We start from the raw sequence: 18,320 nt of genomic DNA on the forward strand, positions 1-18,320 counted from the left end.
TCACCCGTACGCTAACACTAACCCACGCCCTCACACGCACGCTCCTCCTAAAGTGTTGCCGTACCCTCACCTGGACCCTAAGCCGTCCCCGTACCCTAACCCTAACCCTAGCCCGAACCCTAACCCTAACACTTCCCCGAAGCCTGACACTCACCCGTCCCCTAATCCTAACCCGTACGTTAACACTAACCCACGCCCTCACACGCACGCTCCCCCTAAAGCGTTGCCGTACACTCCCCTGGACCCTAAACCGTCCCCGTCCCCTAACCCTAACCCTAGCCCGAACCCTAACCCTAACCCTTCCCCGAAGGCTGACCCTCACCCGTCCACTAATCCTAACCCGTACTCTAACACTAACCCACGCCCTCACACGCACGCTCCCCCTAAAGCGTTGCCGTACCCTCACCTGGACCCTAAACCGTCCCCGACCCCTAACCCTAACCCTAGCCCGAACCCTAACCCTAACCCTTCCCCGAAGCCTGACACTCACCCGTCCCCTAATCCTAACCCGTACGCTAACACTAACCCACGCCGTCACACGCACGCTCCCCCTAAAGCGTTGCCGTACCCTCACCTGGATCCTAAACCGTCCCCGTCCCCTAACCCTAACCCTAGCCCGTACCCTAACCTTAACCCTTCCCCGAAGCCTGACCCTCACCCGTCCCCTAATCCTAACCCGTACGCTAACACTGACCCGTGCCCTCACACACACGCTCCCCCTAAAGCGTTGCCGTACCCTCACCTGGACCCTAAACCGTCCCCTTACCCTAAACCTAACCCTAGCCCGAACCCTAACCCTAACCCTTCCCCAAAGCCTGACCCTCACCCGTAACCTAATCCTAACCCGTACGCTAACACTAACCCGCGCCCTCACACGCACGCTCCCCCTAAAGCGTTGCCGTACCCTCACCTGGACCCTAAGCCGTCCCCTTCCCCTAACCCTAACCCTAGCCCGAACGATAACCCTAACCCTTCCCCGAAGCCTGACCCTCACCCGTCCCCTAATCCTAATCCGTACGCTAACACTAACCCGCGCCCTCACACGCACGACCCCCTAAAGCGTTGCCGTACCCTCACCTGGACCCTAAACCGTCCCCGTCCCCTAACCCTAACCCTAGCCCGAACCTTAACCCTAAACCTTCCCCAAAGCCTGACCCTCACCCGTCCCCTAATTCTAACCCGTATGCTAACACTAACCCACGACCTCACACGCACGCTCCCCCTAAAGCGTTGCCGTACCCTCCCCTGGACCCTAAACCGTCCCCGTCCCCTAACCCTAACCCTAACCCGAACCCTAACCCTAACCCTTCCCAAAAGCCTGACCCTCACCCGTCCCCTAATCCTAACCCGTACGCTAACACTAACCTGCGCCCTCACACGTACGCTCCCCCTAAAGCGTAGCCGTACCCAAAACTGGACCGTAAACAGTCCCCGTCCCCTAACCCTAACCAAGCCCGAACCCTAACCCTAACCCTTCCCCGAAGCCTGACCCTCACCCGTCCCCGAATCCTCATCCGTACGCTAACACTAACCCGCGCCCTCACACGCACGCTCCCCCTAAAGTGTTGCCGTACCCTCACCTGGAACCTAAACCGTCCCCGTCCCCTAACCCTAACCCTAGCCCGAACCCTAACCCTAACACTTCCCCGAAGCCTGACCCTCACCCGTCCCCTAATCCTAACCCGTACGCTAACACTAACCCACGCCCTCACACGCACGCTCCCCCTAAAGCATTGCCGTACACTCCCCTGGACCCTAAACCGTCCCCGTCCCCTAACCCCAACCCTAGCCCGAACCCTCTCCCTAACCCTTCCCCGAAGCCTGACCCTCACCCGTCCCCAAATCTTTACCCGTACGCTAACACTAACCCACGCCCTCACACGCACGCTCCCCCTAAAGCGTTGCCGTACCCTCACCTGGACCCTAAACCGTCCCCGTCCCGTAACTCTAACCCTAGCCCGAACCCCAACCCTAACCCTTCCCCAAAGCCTGACCCTCACCCGTCCCCTAATCCTAACCCGTACGCTAACACTAACCCGCGCCCTCACACGCACGCTCCCCCTAAAGCATTGCCGTACCCTCACCTGGACCCTAAAACGTCCCCATCCCCTAACCCTAACCCTAGCCCGAACCCTAACCCTTACCCTTCCCCGAAGCCTGACCCTCACCCGTCCCCTAATCCTAACCCGTACGCTAACACTGACCCGCGCCCTCACACGCACGCTCCCCCTAAAGCGTTGCCGTACCCTCACCTGGACCCTAAACCGTCCCCTTCCTCTAAACCTAACCCTAGCCCGAACCCTAACCCTAACCCTTCCCCGAAGCCTGACCCTCACCCGTACCCTAATCCTAACCCGTACGCTAACACTAACCCGCGCCCTCACACGCACGCTCCCCCTAAAGCGTTGCCGTACCCTCACCTGGACCCTAAGCCGTCCCCTTCCCCTAACCCTAACCCTAGCCCGAACCATAACCCTAACCCTTCCCCGAAGCCTGACCCGCACCCGTCCCCTAATCCTAATCCGTACGCTAACACTAACCCGCGCCCTCACACGCACGCTCCCCCTAAAGCGTTGCCGTACCCTCACCTGGACCCTAAACCGTCCCCGTCCCCTAACCCTAACCCTAGCCCGAACCTTAACCCTAACCCTTCCCCGAAGGCTGACCCTCACCCGTCCCCTAATCCTAACCCGTACGCTAACACTAACCCACGCCCTCACACGCACGCTCCCCCTAAAGCGTTGCCATACCCTCACCTGGACCCTAAACCGTCCCCGTCCCCTAACCCTAACCCTAGCCCGAACCCTAACCCTAACCCTTCCCCGAAGCCTGACCCTCACCCGTCCCCTAATCCTAACCCGTACGCTAACACTAACCCGCGCCCTCACACGCACGCTCCCCCTAAAGCGTTGCCGTACCCTCACCTGGACCCTAAACCGTCCCCGACCCCTAACCCTAACCCTAGCCCGAACCCTAACCCTAACACTTCCCCGAAGCCTGACCCTCACCCATCCCCTAATCCTAACCCGTACGCTAACACTAACCCACGCCCTCACACGCACGCTCCCCCTAAAGCGTTGCCGTACCCTCAGCTGGATCCTAAACCGTCCCCGTCCCCTAACCCTAACCCTAGCCCGAACCCTAACCCTAAACCTTCCCTGAAGCCTGACCCTCACCCGTCCCGTAATCCTAACCGGTAGGCTAACACTAACCCGCGCCCTCACACGCACGCTCCCCCTATAGCGTTGCCGTACCCTCACCTGGACCCTAAACCGTCCCCGTCCCCTAACCCTAACCCTAGCCCGAACCCTAACCCTAACCCTTCCCCGAAGCCTGACCCTCACCCGTCCCCTAATCCTAACCCGTACGCTAACACTAACCCGCGCCCTCACACGCACGCTCCCCCTAAAGCTTTGCCGTACCCTCACCTGGACCCTAAACCGTCCCCGTCCCCTAACCCAAACCCTAGCGCGAACCCTAATCCTAACCCTTCCCCGAAGACTGACCCTCACCCGTCCCCTAATCCTAACCCGTACGCTAACACTAACCCACGCCCTCACACACACGCTCCCCCTAAAACGTTGCCGTACACTCAACTGGACCCTAAACCGTCCCTGTCCCATAACCCTAACCCTAGCCCGAACCCTATCCCTAACCCTTCCCCGAAGCCTGACACTCACCCGTCCCCTAATCCTAACCCGTACGCTAACACTAACCCGCGCCCTCACACGCACGCTCCCCCTAAAGCGTTGCCGTACCCTCACCTGGAACCTAAACCGTCCCCGTCCCCTAACCCTAACCCTAGCCCGAACCCTAACCCTAACCCTTCCCCGAAGCCTGACCCTCACCCGTCCCCTAATCCTAACCCGTACGCTAACACTGACCCACGCCCTCACACGCACGCTCCCCCTAAAGCGTTGCCGTACCCTCACCTGGACCCTGAACCGTCCCCGTCCCCTAACCCTAACCCTAGACCGAACCCTCTCCCTAACCCTTCCCCGAAGCCTGACCCTCACCCATCCCCTAATCCTAACCCGTACGCTAACACTAACCCACGCCCTCACACGTACGCTCCCCCTAAAGCGTTGCCGTACCCTCACCTGGACCGTGAACAGTCCCCGTCCCCTAACCCTAACCAAGCCCGAACCCTAACCCTAACCCTTCCCCGAAGCCTGACCCTCACCCGTCCCCTAATCCTAACCCGTACGCTAACACTGACCCGCGCCCTCACACGCACGCTCCCCCTAAAGCGTTGCCGTACCCTCACCTGGACCCTAAACCGTCCCCTTCCCCTAAACCTAACCCTAGCCCGAACCCTAACCCTAACCCTTCCCCGAAGCCTGACCCTCACCCGTACCCTAATCCTAACCCGTACGCTAACACTAACCCGCGCCCTCACACGCACGCTCCCCCTAAAGCGTTGCCGTACCCTCACCTGGACCCTAAGCCGTCCCCTTCCCCTAACCCTAACCCTAGCCCGAACCATAACCCTAACCCTTCTCCGAAGCCTGACCCTCACCCGTCCCCTAATCCTAATCCGTATGCTAACACTAACCCGCGCCCTCACACGCACGACCCCCTAAAGCGTTGCCGTACCCTCACCTGGACCCTAAACCGTCCCCGTCCCCTAACCCTAACCCTAGCCCGAACCTTAACCCTAACCCTTCCCCGAAGCCTGACCCTCACCCGTCCCCTAATCCTAACCCGTATGCTAACACTAACCCACGACCTCACACGCACGCTCCCCCTAAAGCGTTGCCGTACCCTCACCTGGACCCTAAACCGTCCCCGTCCCCTAACCCTAACCCTAGCCCGAACCCTAACCCTAACCCTTCCCAAAAGCCTGACCCTCACCCGTCCCCTAATCCTAACCCGTACGCTAACACTAACCCGCGCCCTCACACGCACTCTCCCCCTAAAGCGTTGCCGTACCCTCTCCTGGACCCTAAACCGTCCCCGACCCCTAACCCTAACCCTAGCCCGAACCCTAACCCTAACCCTTCCCCGAAGCCTGACCCTCACCCGTCCCCTAATCCTAACCCGTACGCTAACACTAACCCACGCACTCACACGCACACTCCCCCTAAAGCGTTGCCGTACCCTCACCTGGACCCTAAACCGTCCCCGTCCCCTAACCCTAACTCTAGACCGAACCCTCTCCCTAACCCTTCCCCGAAGCCTGACCCTCACCCATCCCCTAATCCTAACCCGTACGCTAACACTAACCTGCGCCCTCACACGTACGCTCCCCCTAAAGCGTAGCCGTACCCAAAACTGGACCGTAAACAGTCCCCGTCCCCTAACCCTAACCAAGCCCGAACCCTAACCCTAACCCTTCCCCGAAGCCTGACCCTCACCCGTCCCCGAATCCTCATCCGTACGCTAACACTAACCCGCGCCCTCACACGCACGCTCCCCCTAAAGTGTTGCCGTACCCTCACCTGGACCCTAAACCGTCCCCGTCCCCTAACCCTAACCCTAGCCCGAACCCTAACCCTAACACTTCCCCGAAGCCTGACCCTCACCCGTCCCCTAATCCTAACCCGTACGCTAACACTAACCCACGCCCTCACACGCACGCTCCCCCTAAAGCATTGCCGTACACTCCCCTGGACCCTAAACCGTCCCCGTCCCCTAACCCTAACCCTAGCCCGAACCCTATCCCTAACCCTTCCCCGAAGCCTGACCCTCACCCGTCCCCAAATCTTAACCCGTACGCTAACACTAACCCACGCCCTCACACGCACGCTCCCCCTAAAGTGTTGCCGTACCCTCACCTGGACCCTAAACCGTCCCCGTCCCGTAACTCTAACCCTAGCCCGAACCCCAACCCTAACCCTTCCCCGAAGCCTGACCCTCACCCGTCCCCTAATCCTAACCCGTACGCTAACACTAACCCGCGCCCTCACACGCACGCTCCCCCTAAAGCATTGCCGTACCCTCACCTGGACCCTAAAACGTCCCCATCCCCTAACCCTAACCCTAGCCCGAACCCTAACCCTTACCCTTCCCCGAAGCCTGACCCTCACCCGTCCCCTAATCCTAACCCGTACGCTAACACTGACCCGCGCCCTCACACGCACGCTCCCCCTAAAGCGTTGCCGTACCCTCACCTGGACCCTAAACCGTCCCCTTCCTCTAAACCTAACCCTAGCCCGAACCCTAACCCTAACCCTTCCCCGAAGCCTGACCCTCACCCGTACCCTAATCCTAACCCGTACGCTAACACTAACCCGCGCCCTCACACGCACGCTCCCCCTAAAGCGTTGCCGTACCCTCACCTGGACCCTAAGCCGTCCCCTTCCCCTAACCCTAACCCTACCCCGAACCATAACCCTAACCCTTCCCCGAAGCCTGACCCGCACCCGTCCCCTAATCCTAATCCGTACGCTAACACTAACCCGCGCCCTCACACGCACGCTCCCCCTAAAGCGTTGCCGTACCCTCACCTGGACCCTAAACCGTCCCCGTCCCCTAACCCTAACCCTAGCCCGAACCTTAACCCTAACCCTTTCCCGAAGCCTGACCCTCACCCGTCCCCTAATCCTAACCCGTACGCTAACACTAACCCACGCCCTCACACGCACGCTCCCCCTAAAGCGTTGCCATACCCTCACCTGGACCCTAAACCGTCCCCGTCCCCTAACCCTAACCCTAGCCCGAACCCTAACCCTAACCCTTCCCCGAAGCCTGACCCTCACCCGTCCCCTAATCCTAACCCGTACGCTAACACTAACCCGCGCCCTCACACGCACGCTCCCCCTAAAGCGTTGCCGTACCCTCACCTGGACCCTAAACCGTCCCCGACCCCTAACCCTAACCCTAGCCCGAACCCTAACCCTAACACTTCCCCGAAGCCTGACCCTCACCCATCCCCTAATCCTAAACCGTACGCTAACACTAACCCACGCCCTCACACGCACGCTCCCCCTAAAGCGTTGCCATACCCTCAGCTGGATCCTAAACCGTCCCCGTCCCCTAACCCTAACCCTAGCCCGAACCCTAACCCTAAACCTTCCCTGAAGCCTGACCCTCACCCCTCCCGTAATCCTAACCGGTAGGCTAACACTAACCCGCGCCCTCACACGCACGCTCCCCCTATAGCGTTGCCGTACCCTCACCTGGACCCTAAACCGTCCCCGTCCCCTAACCCTAACCCTAGCCCGAACCCTAACCCTAACCCTTCCCCGAAGCCTGACCCTCACCCGTCCCCTAATCCTAACCCGTACGCTAACACTAACCCGCGCCCTCACACGCACGCTCCCCCTAAAGCTTTGCCGTACCCTCACCTGGACCCTAAACCGTCCCCGTCCCCTAACCCAAACCCTAGCCCGAACCCTAACCCTAACCCTTCCCCGAAGACTGACCCTCACCCGTCCCCTAATCCTAACCCGTACGCTAACACTAACCCACGCCCTCACACACACGCTCCCCCTAAAGCGTTGCCGTACACTCAACTGGACCCTAAACCGTCCCTGTCCCATAACCCTAACCCTAGCCCGAACCCTATCCCTAACCCTTCCCCGAAGCCTGACACTCACCCGTCCCCTAATCCTAACCCGTACGCTAACACTAACCCGCGCCCTCACACGCACGCTCCCCCTAAAGCGTTGCCGTACCCTCACCTGGAACCTAAACCGTCCCCGTCCCCTAACCCTAACCCTAGCCCGAACCCTAACCCTAACCCTTCCCCGAAGCCTGACCCTCACCCGTCCCCTAATCCTAACCCGTACGCTAACACTGACCCACGCCCTCACACGCACGCTCCCCCTAAAGCGTTGCCGTACCCTCACCTGGACCCTGAACCGTCCCCGTCCCCTAACCCTAACTCTAGACCGAACCCTCTCCCTAACCCTTCCCCGAAGCCTGACCCTCACCCATCCCCTAATCCTAACCCGTACGCTAACACTAACCCACGCCCTCACACGTACGCTCCCCCTAAAGCATTGCCGTACCCTCACCTGGACCGTGAACAGTCCCCGTCCCCTAACCCTAACCAAGCCCGAACCCTAACCCTAACCCTTCCCCGAAGCCTGACCCTCACCCGTCCCCTAATCCTAACCCGTACGCTAACACTGACCCGCGCCCTCACACGCACGCTCCCCCTAAAGCGTTGCCGTACCCTCACCTGGACCCTAAACCGTCCCCTTCCCCTAAACCTAACCCTAGCCCGAACCCTAACCCTAACCCTTCCCCGAAGCCTGACCCTCACCCGTACCCTAATCCTAACCCGTACGCTAACACTAACCCGCGCCCTCACACGCACGCTCCCCCTAAAGCGTTGCCGTACCCTCACCTGGACCCTAAAGCGTCCCCGACCCCTAACCCTAACCCTAGCCCGAACCCTAACCCTAACACTTCCCCGAAGCCTGACCCTCACCCGTCCCCTAATCTTAATCCGTACGCTAACACTAACCCGCGCCCTCACACGCACGCTCTCCCTAAAGCGTTGCCGTACCCTCACCTGGACCCTAAACCGTCCCCGTCCCCTAACCCTAACCCTAGCCCGAACCCTAACCCTAACCCTTCCCCGAAGCCTGACCCTCACCCGTTCCCTAATCCTAACCCGTACGCTAACACTAACCCGCGCCCTCACACTCACGCTCCCCCTAAAGCGTTGCCGTACCCTCACCTGGATCCTAAACCGTCCCCATCCCCTAACCCTAACCGTAGACCGAACCCTCTCCCTAACCCTTCCCCGAAGCCTGACCCTCACCCGTCCCCTAATCCTAACCCGTACGCTAACACTAACCCGCGCCCTCACACGTACGCTCCCACTAAAGCGTTGCCGTACCCTCACCTGGACCGTGAACAGTCCCCGTCCCCTAACCCTAACCAAGACCGAACCCTAACCCTAACCCTTCTCCGAAGCCTGACCCTCACCCGTCCCCGAATCCTCACCCGTACGCTAACACTAACCCGCGCCCTCACACGCACGCTCCCCCTAAAGCGTTGCCGTACCCTCACCTGGACCCTAAAACGTCCCCATTCTCTAACCCTAAACCTAGCCCGAACCCTAACCCTTACACTTCCCTGAAGCCTGACTCTCACCTGTCCCCTAATCCTAACCCGTACGCTAACACTAACCCGCGCCCTCACACGCACGCTCCCCCTAAAGCGTTGCCGTACCCTCACCTGGACCCTAAGCCGTCCCCGTCCCCTAACCCTAAAACTAGCCCGAACCCTAACACTAACCCTTCCCCGAATCCTGACCCTCACCCATCCCCTAATCCTAACCCGTACGCTAACACTAACCCGTGCCCTCACACGCACGCTCTCCCTAAAGCGTTGCCGTACCCTCACCTGGAACCTAAACCGTCCCCGTCGCCTAACTCTAACCCTAGCCCGAACCCTCTCCCTAACCCTTCCCCGAAGCCTGACCCTCAACCGTCCCCTAATCCTAACACGTACACTGACACTAACCCGCGCCCTCACACGCACGCTCCCCCTAAAGCGTTGCCGTACCCTCACCTGGACCCTAAATCGTTCCCGTCCCCTAACCCTAACCCTAGTCCGAACCCTCTCCCTAACCCTTCCCCGAAGCCTGACCCTCAACCGTCCCCTAATCCTAACCCGTACGCTAACACTAACCCGCGCCCTCACACGCACGCTCCCCCTAAAGCGTTGCCGTACCCTCACCTGGACCCTAAACCGTCCCCGTCCGTAACCCTAACCCTAGCCCGAACCCTAACCCTAACCCTTCCCCGAAGCCTGACACTCACACGTCCCCTAATCCTAACCCTTACGCTAACACTAACCCGCGCCCTCACACGCACGCTCCCCCTAAAGCGGTGCCGTACCCTCACCTGGACCCTAAACCGTCCCCGTCCCCTAACCCTAACCCTAGCACGAACCTTAACCCTAACCCTTCCCCGAAGCCTGACCCTCATCCGTCCCCTAATCCTAACCCGTATTCTAACACTAACCCACGCCCTCACACACACGCTCCCCCTAAAGCGTTGCCGTACCCTCACCTGGACCCTAAACCGTGCCCGACACCTAACTCTAACCCTAGCCCGAACCCTAACCCTAACACTTCCCCGAAGCCTGACCCTCACCCGTCCCCTAATCCTAATCCATACGCTAACACTAACCCGCGCCCTCACACGCACGCTCCCCCTAAAGCGTTGCCGTACCCTCACCTGGACCCTAAACCGTCCCCGTCCCCTAACACTAACCCTAGCCCGTACCCTAACCCTAACCCTTCCCCGAAGCCTGACCCTCACCCGTAACCTAATCCTAACCCGTACGCTAACACTAAGCCGCACCCTCACACGTACGCTCCCCCTAAAGCGTTGCCGTACCCTCACCTGGACCGTGAACAGTCCCCGTCCCCTAACCCTAACCGTAGACCGAACCCTAACCCTAACCCTTCCCCGAAGCCTGACCCTCACCCGTCCCCGAATCCTCACCCGTACGCTAACACTAACCCGCGCCCTCACGCGCATGCTCCCCCTAAAGTGTTGCCGTACCCTCACCTGGACTCTAAGCCGTCCCCGTACCCTAACCCTAACCCTAGGCCGAACCCTAACCCTAACACTTCCCCGAAGCCTGACCGTCACCCGTCCCCGAATCCTCACCCGTACGCTAACACTAACCCACGCCCTCACAGGCACGCTCCCCCTAAAGCGTTGCCGTACCCTCACCTGGAACCTAAACCGTTCCCGTCCCCTAACCCTAACCCTAGCCCGCACCCTAACCCTAACCCTTCCCCGAAGCCTGACCCTCACACGTCCACTAATCCTAACCCGTACGCTAACACTAACCCACGCCCTCACACGCACGCTCCCCCTAAAGCGTTGCCGTACCCTCACCTGGACCCTAAACCGTCCCCGTCCCCTAACCCTAACCCTAGCCCGAACCCTAACCCTAACCCTTCCCCGAAGCCTGACCCTCACCCGTTCCCTAATCCTAACCCGTACGCTAACACTAACCCGCGCCCTCACACGCATGCTCCCCCTAAAGCGTTGCCGTACCCTCACCTGGATCCTAAACCGTCCCCGTCCCCTAACCCTAACCCTAGCCCGTACCCTAACCCTAACCCTTCCCCGAAGCCTGACCCTCACCCGTCCCCTAATCCTAACCCGTACGCTAACACTAACCGGCGCCCTCACACGCACGCTCCCCCTAAAGCGTTGCCGTACCCTCACCTGGATCCTAAACCGTCCCCGTCCCCTAACCCTAACCCTAGCCCGTACCCTAACCCTAACCCTTCCCCGAAGCCTGACCCTCACCCGTCCCCTAATCCTAACCCGTACGCTAACACTGACCCGCGCCCTCACACGCACGCTCCCCCTAAAGCGTTGCCGTACCCTCACCTGGACCCTAAACCGTCCCCTTCCCCTAAACCTAACCCTAGCCCGAACCCTAACCCTAACCCTTCCCCGAAGCCTGACCCTCACCCGTACCCTAATCCTAACCCGTACGCTAACACTAACCCGCGCCCTCACACGCACGCTCCCCCTAAAGCGTTGCCGTACCCTCACCTGGACCCTAAACCGTCCCTGACCCCTAACCCTAACCCTAGCCCGAACCCTAACCCTAACACTTCCCCGAAGCCTGACCCTCACCCATCCCCTAATCCTAACCCGTACGCTAACACTAACCCACGCCCTCACACACACGCTCCCTCTAAAGCGTTGCCGTACCCTCACCTGGATCCTAAACCGTCCCCGTCCCCTAACCCTAACCCTAGCCCGAACCCTAACCCTAAACCTTCCCCGAAGCCTGACCCTCACCCGTCCCGTAATCCTAACCGGTAGGCTAACACTAACCCGCGCCCTTACACGCACGCTCCCCCTAAAGCGTTGCCGTACCCTCACCTGGACCGTGAACAGTCCCCGTCCCCTAACCCTAACCAAGCCCGAACCCTAACCCTAACCCTTCCCCGAAGCCTGACCCTCACCCGTCCCCGAACCCTCACCCGTACGCAAACACTAACCCGCGCCCTCACACGCACGCTCCCCCTAAAGCGTTGCCGTACCCTCACCGGGACCCTAAACCGTCCCCGACCCCTAACCCTAACCCTAGCCCGAACCCTAACCCTAACACTTCCCCGAAGCCTGACCCTCACCCGTCCCCTAATCTTAATCCGTACGCTAACACTAACCCGTGCCCTCACACGCACGCTCTCCCTAAAGCGTTGCCGTACCCTCACCTGGACCCTAAACCGTCCCCGTCCCCTAACCCTAACCCTAACCCGAACCCTAACCCTAACCCTTCCCCGAAGCATGACCCTCACCCGTTCCCTAATCCTAACCCGTACGCTAACACTAACCCGCGCCCTCACACGCACGCTCCCCCTAAAGCGTTGCCGTACCCTCACCTGGATCCTAAACCGTCCCCGTCCCCTAACCCTAACCCTAGACCGAACCCTCTCCCTAACCCTTCCCCGAAGCCTGACCCTCACCCATCCCCTAATCCAAACCCGTACGTTAACACTAACCCGCGCCCTCACACGTACGCTCCCACTAAAGCGTTGCCGTACCCTCACCTGGACCGTGAACAGTCCCCGTCCCCTAACCCTAACCAAGAACGAACCCTAACCCTAACCCTTCCCCGAAGCCTGACCCTCACCCGTCCCCGAATCCTCACCCGTACGCTAACACTAACCCGCGCCCTCACACGCACGCTCCCCCTAAAGCGTTGCCGTACCCTCACCTGGATCCTAAACCGTCCCCATTCCCTAACCCTAACCCTAGCCCGAACCCTAACCCTTACCCTTCCCCGAAGCCTGACCCTCACCTGTCCCCTAATCCTAACCTGTACGCTAACACTAACCCGCGCCCTCACACGCACGCTCCCCCTAAAGCGTTGCCGTACCCTCACCTGGACCCTAAGCCATCCCCGTCCCCTAACCCTAACCCTAGCCCGAACCCTAACACTAACCCTTCCCCGAAGCCTGACCCTCACCCATCCCCTAATCCTAACCCGTACGCTAACACTAACCCACGCCCTCACACGCACGCTCCCCCTAAAGCGTTGCCGTACCCTCACCTGGACCCTAAACCGTCCCCGTCGCCTAACTCTAACCCTAGCCCGAACCCTAACCCTAACCCTTCCCTGAAGCCTGACCCTCACCCGTCCCCTAATCCTAACCCGTACGCTAACATTAACCCACTCCCTCACACGCACGCTCCCCCTAAAACGTTGCCGTACCCTCACCTGGACCCTAAACGGTCCCCGTCTCCTAACCGTATCCCTAGCCTGAACCCTAACCCTTACCCTTCCCCGAAGCCTGACCCTCACCCGTCCCCTAATCCTAACCCGTACACTAACACTACCCCGCGCCCTCACACGCACGCTCCCCCTAAAGCATTGCCGTACCCTCACCTGAACCCTAAACCGTCCCCGTCCGTAACCCTAACCCTAGCCCGAACCCTAAACCTAACCCTTCCCCGAAGCCTGACCCTCACCCGTCCCCTAATCCTAACCCGTACACTCACAATACCCCGCGCCCTCACACGCACGCTCCCCCTAAAGCGTTGCCGTACCCTCACCTGGACCCTAAACCGTTCCCGTCCCCTAACCCTAACCCTAGTCCGAACCCTCTCCCTAACCCTTCCCCGAAGCCTGACCCTCAACCGTCCCCTAATCCTAACCCGTACGCTAACACTAACCCGCGCCCTCACACGCACGCTCCCCCTAAAGCGTTGCCGTACCCTCACCTGGACCCTAAACCGTCCCCGTCCGTAACCCTAACCCTAGCCCGAACCCTAACCCTAACCCTTCCCCGAAGCCTGACACTCACCCGTCCCCTAATCCTAACCCGTACGCTAACACTAACCCGCGCCCTCACACGCACGCTCCCCCTAAAGCGTTGCCGTACCCTCACCTGGACCCTAAACTGCCCCCGTGCCCTAACCCTAATCCTAGTCCGAACTCTAACCCTGACGCTTCCCTGAAGCCTGACCCTAACCCGTCCCCTAATCCTAACCCGTACGCTAACACTCACCCCCGCGCTCACACGCACGCTCCCCCTAAAGCGTTGCCGTACCCTCACCTGGACCCTAAACAGTGCCCGACCCCTAACCCTAACCCTAGCCCGAACCCTAACCCTAACCCTTCCCCGAAGCCTGACCCTCACCCGTCCCCTAATCCTAATCCGTACGCTAAAACTAACCCGCGCCCTCACACGCACGCTCCCCCTAAAGCGTTGCCGTACCCTCACCTGGATCCTAAACCGTCCCCGTCCCCTAACCCTAAACCTAGCCCGAACCCTAACCCTAACCCTTCCCCGAAGCCTGACCCTCACCCGTTCCCTAATCCTAACCCGTACGCTAACACTAACCCGCGCCCTCACACGCACGCTCCCCCTAAAGCGTTGCCGTACCCTCACCTGGATCCTAAACCGTCCCCGTCCCCTAACCCTAACCCTAGACCGAACCCTCTCCCTAACCCTTCCCCGAAGCCTGACCCTCACCCATCCCCTAATCCTAACCCGTACGCTAACACTAACCCGCGCCCTCACACGTACGCTCCCCCTAAAGCGTTGCCGTACCCTCACCTGGACCGTGAACAGTCCCCGTCCCCTAACCCTAACCAAGACCAAACCCTAACCCTAACCCTTCCCCGAAGCCTGACGCTCACCCGTCCCCGAATCCTCACCCGTACGCTAACACTAACCCGCGCCCTCACACGCACGCTCCCCCTAAAGCGTTGCCGTACCCTCACCTGGACCCTAAAACGTCCCCATTCCCTAACCCTAACCCTAGCCCGAACCCTAACCCTTACCCTTCCCCGAAGCCTGACCCTCACCTGTCCCCTAATCCTAACCCGTACGCTAACACTAACCCGCGCCCTCACACGCACGCTCCCCCTAAAGCGTTGCCGTACCCTCACCTGGACCCTAAGCCATCCCCGTCCCCTAACCCTAACCCTAGCCCGAACCCTAACACTAACCCTTCCCCGAAGCCTGACCCTCACCCATCCCCTAATCCTAACCCGTACGCTAACACTAACCCACGCCCTCACACGCACGCTCCCCCTAAAGCGTTGCCGTACCCTCACCTGGACCCTAAACCGTCCCCGTCGCCTAACTCTAACCCTAGCCCGAACCCTAACCCTAACCCTTCCCCGAAGCCTGACCCTCACCCGTCCCCTAATCCTAACCCGTACGCTAACATTAACCCACTCCCTCACACGCACGCTCCCCCTAAAACGTTGCCGTACCCTCACCTGGACCCTAAACGGTCCCCGTCTCCTAACCCTATCCCTAGCCCGAACCCTAACCCTTACACTTCCCCGAAGCCTGACCCTCACCCGTCCCCTAATCCTAACCCGTACACTAACACTAACCCGCGCCCTCACACGCACGCTCCCCATAAAGCGTTGCCGTACCCTCACCTGAACCGTAAACCGTCCCCGTCCGTAACCCTAACCCTAGCCCGAACCCTAAACCTAACCCTTCCCCGAAGCTTGACCCTCACCCGTCCCCTAATCCTAACCCGTACACTAACACTAACCCGCGCCCTCACACGCACGCTCCCCCTAAAGCGTTGCCGTACCCTCACCTGGACCCTAAACCGTTCCCGTCCCCTAACCCTAACCCTAGTCCGAACCCTCTCCCTAACCCTTCCCCGAAGCCTGACCCTCAACCGTCCCCTAATCCTAACCCGTACGCTAACACTAACCCGCGCCCTCACACGCACGCTCCCCCTAAAGCGTTGCCGTACCCTCACCTGGACTTTAAACCGTCCCCGTCCGTAACCCTAACCCTAGCCCGAACCCTAACCCTAACCCTTCCCCGAAGCCTGACACTCACCCGTCCCATAATCCTAACCCGTATGCTAACACTAACCCGCGCCCTCACACGCACGCTCCCCCTAAAGCGTTGCCGTACCCTCACCTGGACCCTAAACTGCCCCCGTGCCCTAACCCTAATCCTAGTCCGAACCCTAACCCTGACGATTCCCTGAAGCCTGACCCTCACCCGTCCCCTAATCCTAACCCGTACGCTAACACTCACCCCCGCGCTCACACGCATGCTCCCCCTTAAGCGTTGCCGTACCCTCACCTGGACCCTAAACCGTCCCCGTCCCCTAACCCTAACCCTAGCCCGAACCCTAACCCTAACCCTTCCCCGAAGCCTGACCCTCACCCGTCCCCTAATCCTAACCCGTACTCTAACACTAACCCACGCCCTTACACGCACGCTCCCCCTAAAGCGTTGCCGTACCCTCACCTGGACCCTAAACAGTGCCCGACGCCTAACCCTAACCCTAGCCCGAACCATAACCCTAACCCTTCCCCGAAGCCTGACCCTCACCCGTCCCCTAATCCTAATCCGTACGCTAAAACTAACCCGCGCCCTCACACGCACGCTCCCCCTAAAGCGTTGCCGTACCCTCACCTGGACCCTAAACCGTCCCCGTCCCCTAACCCTAAACCTAGCCCGAACCCTAACCCTAACCCTTCCCCGAAGCCTGACCCTCACCTGTTCCCTAATCCTAACCCGTACGCTAACACTAACCCGCGCCCTCACACGCACGCTCCCCCTAAAGCGTTGCCGTACCCTCACCTGGATCCTAAACCGTCCCCGTCCCCTAACCCTAACCCTAGACCGAACCCTCTCCCTAACCCTTCCCCGAAGCCTGACCCTCACCCATCCCCTAATCCTAACCCGTACGCTAACACTAACCCGCGCCCTCACACGTACGCTCCCCCTAAAGCGTTGCCGTACCCTCACCTGGACCGTGAACAGTCCCCGTCCCCTAACCCTAACCAAGACCGAACCCTAACCCTAACCCTTCCCCGAAGCCTGACCCTCACCCGTCCCCGAATCCTCACCCGTACGCTAACACTAACCCACGCCCTCACACGCACGCTCCCCCTAAAGTGTTGCCGTACCCTCACCTGGACCCTAAGCCGTCCCCGTACCCTAACCTTAACCCTAGGCCGAACCCTAACACTAACACTTCCCCGAAGCATGACCGTCACCCGTCCCCTAATCCTAACCCGTACGCTAACACTAACCCACGTCCTCACACGCACGCTCCCCCTAAAGCGTTGCCGTACCCTCCCCTGGACCCTAAACCGTCCCCGTCCCCTAACCCTAACCCTAGCCCGAACCCTAACTCTAACCCTTCCCCGAAGCCTGACCCTCACCCGTCCACTAATCCTAACCCGTACTCTAACACTAACCCACGCCCTCACACGCATGCTCCCCCTAAAGCGTTGCCGTACCCTCACCTGGACCCTAAACCGTCCCCGACCCCTAACCCTAACCCTAGCCCGAACCCTAACCCTAACCCTTCCCCGAAGCCTGACCCTCACCCGTCCCCTAATCCTAACCCGTACACTAAGACTAACCCGCGCCCTCACACGCACGCTCCCCCTAAAGCGTTGCCGTACCCTCACCTGAACCCTAAACCGTCCCCGTCCGTAACCCTAACCATAGCCCGAACCCTAAACCTAACCCTTCCCCGAAGCCTGACCCTCACCCGTCCCCTAATCCTAACCCGTACACTAACACTAACCCGCGCCCTCACACGCACGCTCCCCCTAAAGCGTTGCCGTACCCTCACCTGGACCCTAAACCGTTCCCGTCCCCTAACCCTAACCCTAGTCCGAACCCTCTCCCTAACCCTTCCCCGAAGCCTGACCCTCACCCGTCCCCTAATCCTAACCCGTACGCTAACACTAAACCGCGCCCTCACACGCACGCTCCCCCTAAAGCGTTGCCGTAACCTCACCTGGACCCTAAACCGTACCCGTCCGTAACCCTAACCCTAGCCCGAACCCTAACCCTAACCCTTCCCCGAAGCCTGACACTCAGCCGTCCCCTAATCCTAACCCGTACGCTAACACTAACCCGGGCCCTCACACGCACGCTCCCCCTAAAGCGTTGCCGTACCCTCACCTGGACCCTAAACTGCCCCCGTGCCCTAACCCTAATCCTAGCCCGAACCCTAACCCTGACGCTTCCCTGAAGCCTGACCCTCACCCGTCCCCTAATCCTAACCCGTACGCTAACACTCACCCCCGCGCTCACACGCACGCTGCCCCTTAAGCGTTGCCGTACCCTCACCTGGACCCTAAACCGTCCCCGTCCCCTAACCCTAACCCTAGCCCGAACCCTAACCCTAACCCTTCCCCGAAGCCTGACCCTCACCCGTCCCCTAATCCTAACCCGTACTCTAACACTAACCCACGCCCTCACACGCACGCTCCCCCTAAAGCGTTGCCGTACCCTCACCTGGACCCTAAACAGTCCCCGTCCCCTAACCCTAACCAAGACCGAACCCTAACCCTAACCCTTCCCCGAAGCCTGACCCTCACCCGTCCCCGAATCCTCACCCGTACGCTAACACTAACCCACG

The sequence above is a fragment of the Delphinus delphis genome, chromosome 3 (assembly GCF_949987515.2).
Source record: "Delphinus delphis chromosome 3, mDelDel1.2, whole genome shotgun sequence".
In the NCBI taxonomy this organism is placed as follows: domain Eukaryota; kingdom Metazoa; phylum Chordata; class Mammalia; order Artiodactyla; family Delphinidae; genus Delphinus; species Delphinus delphis.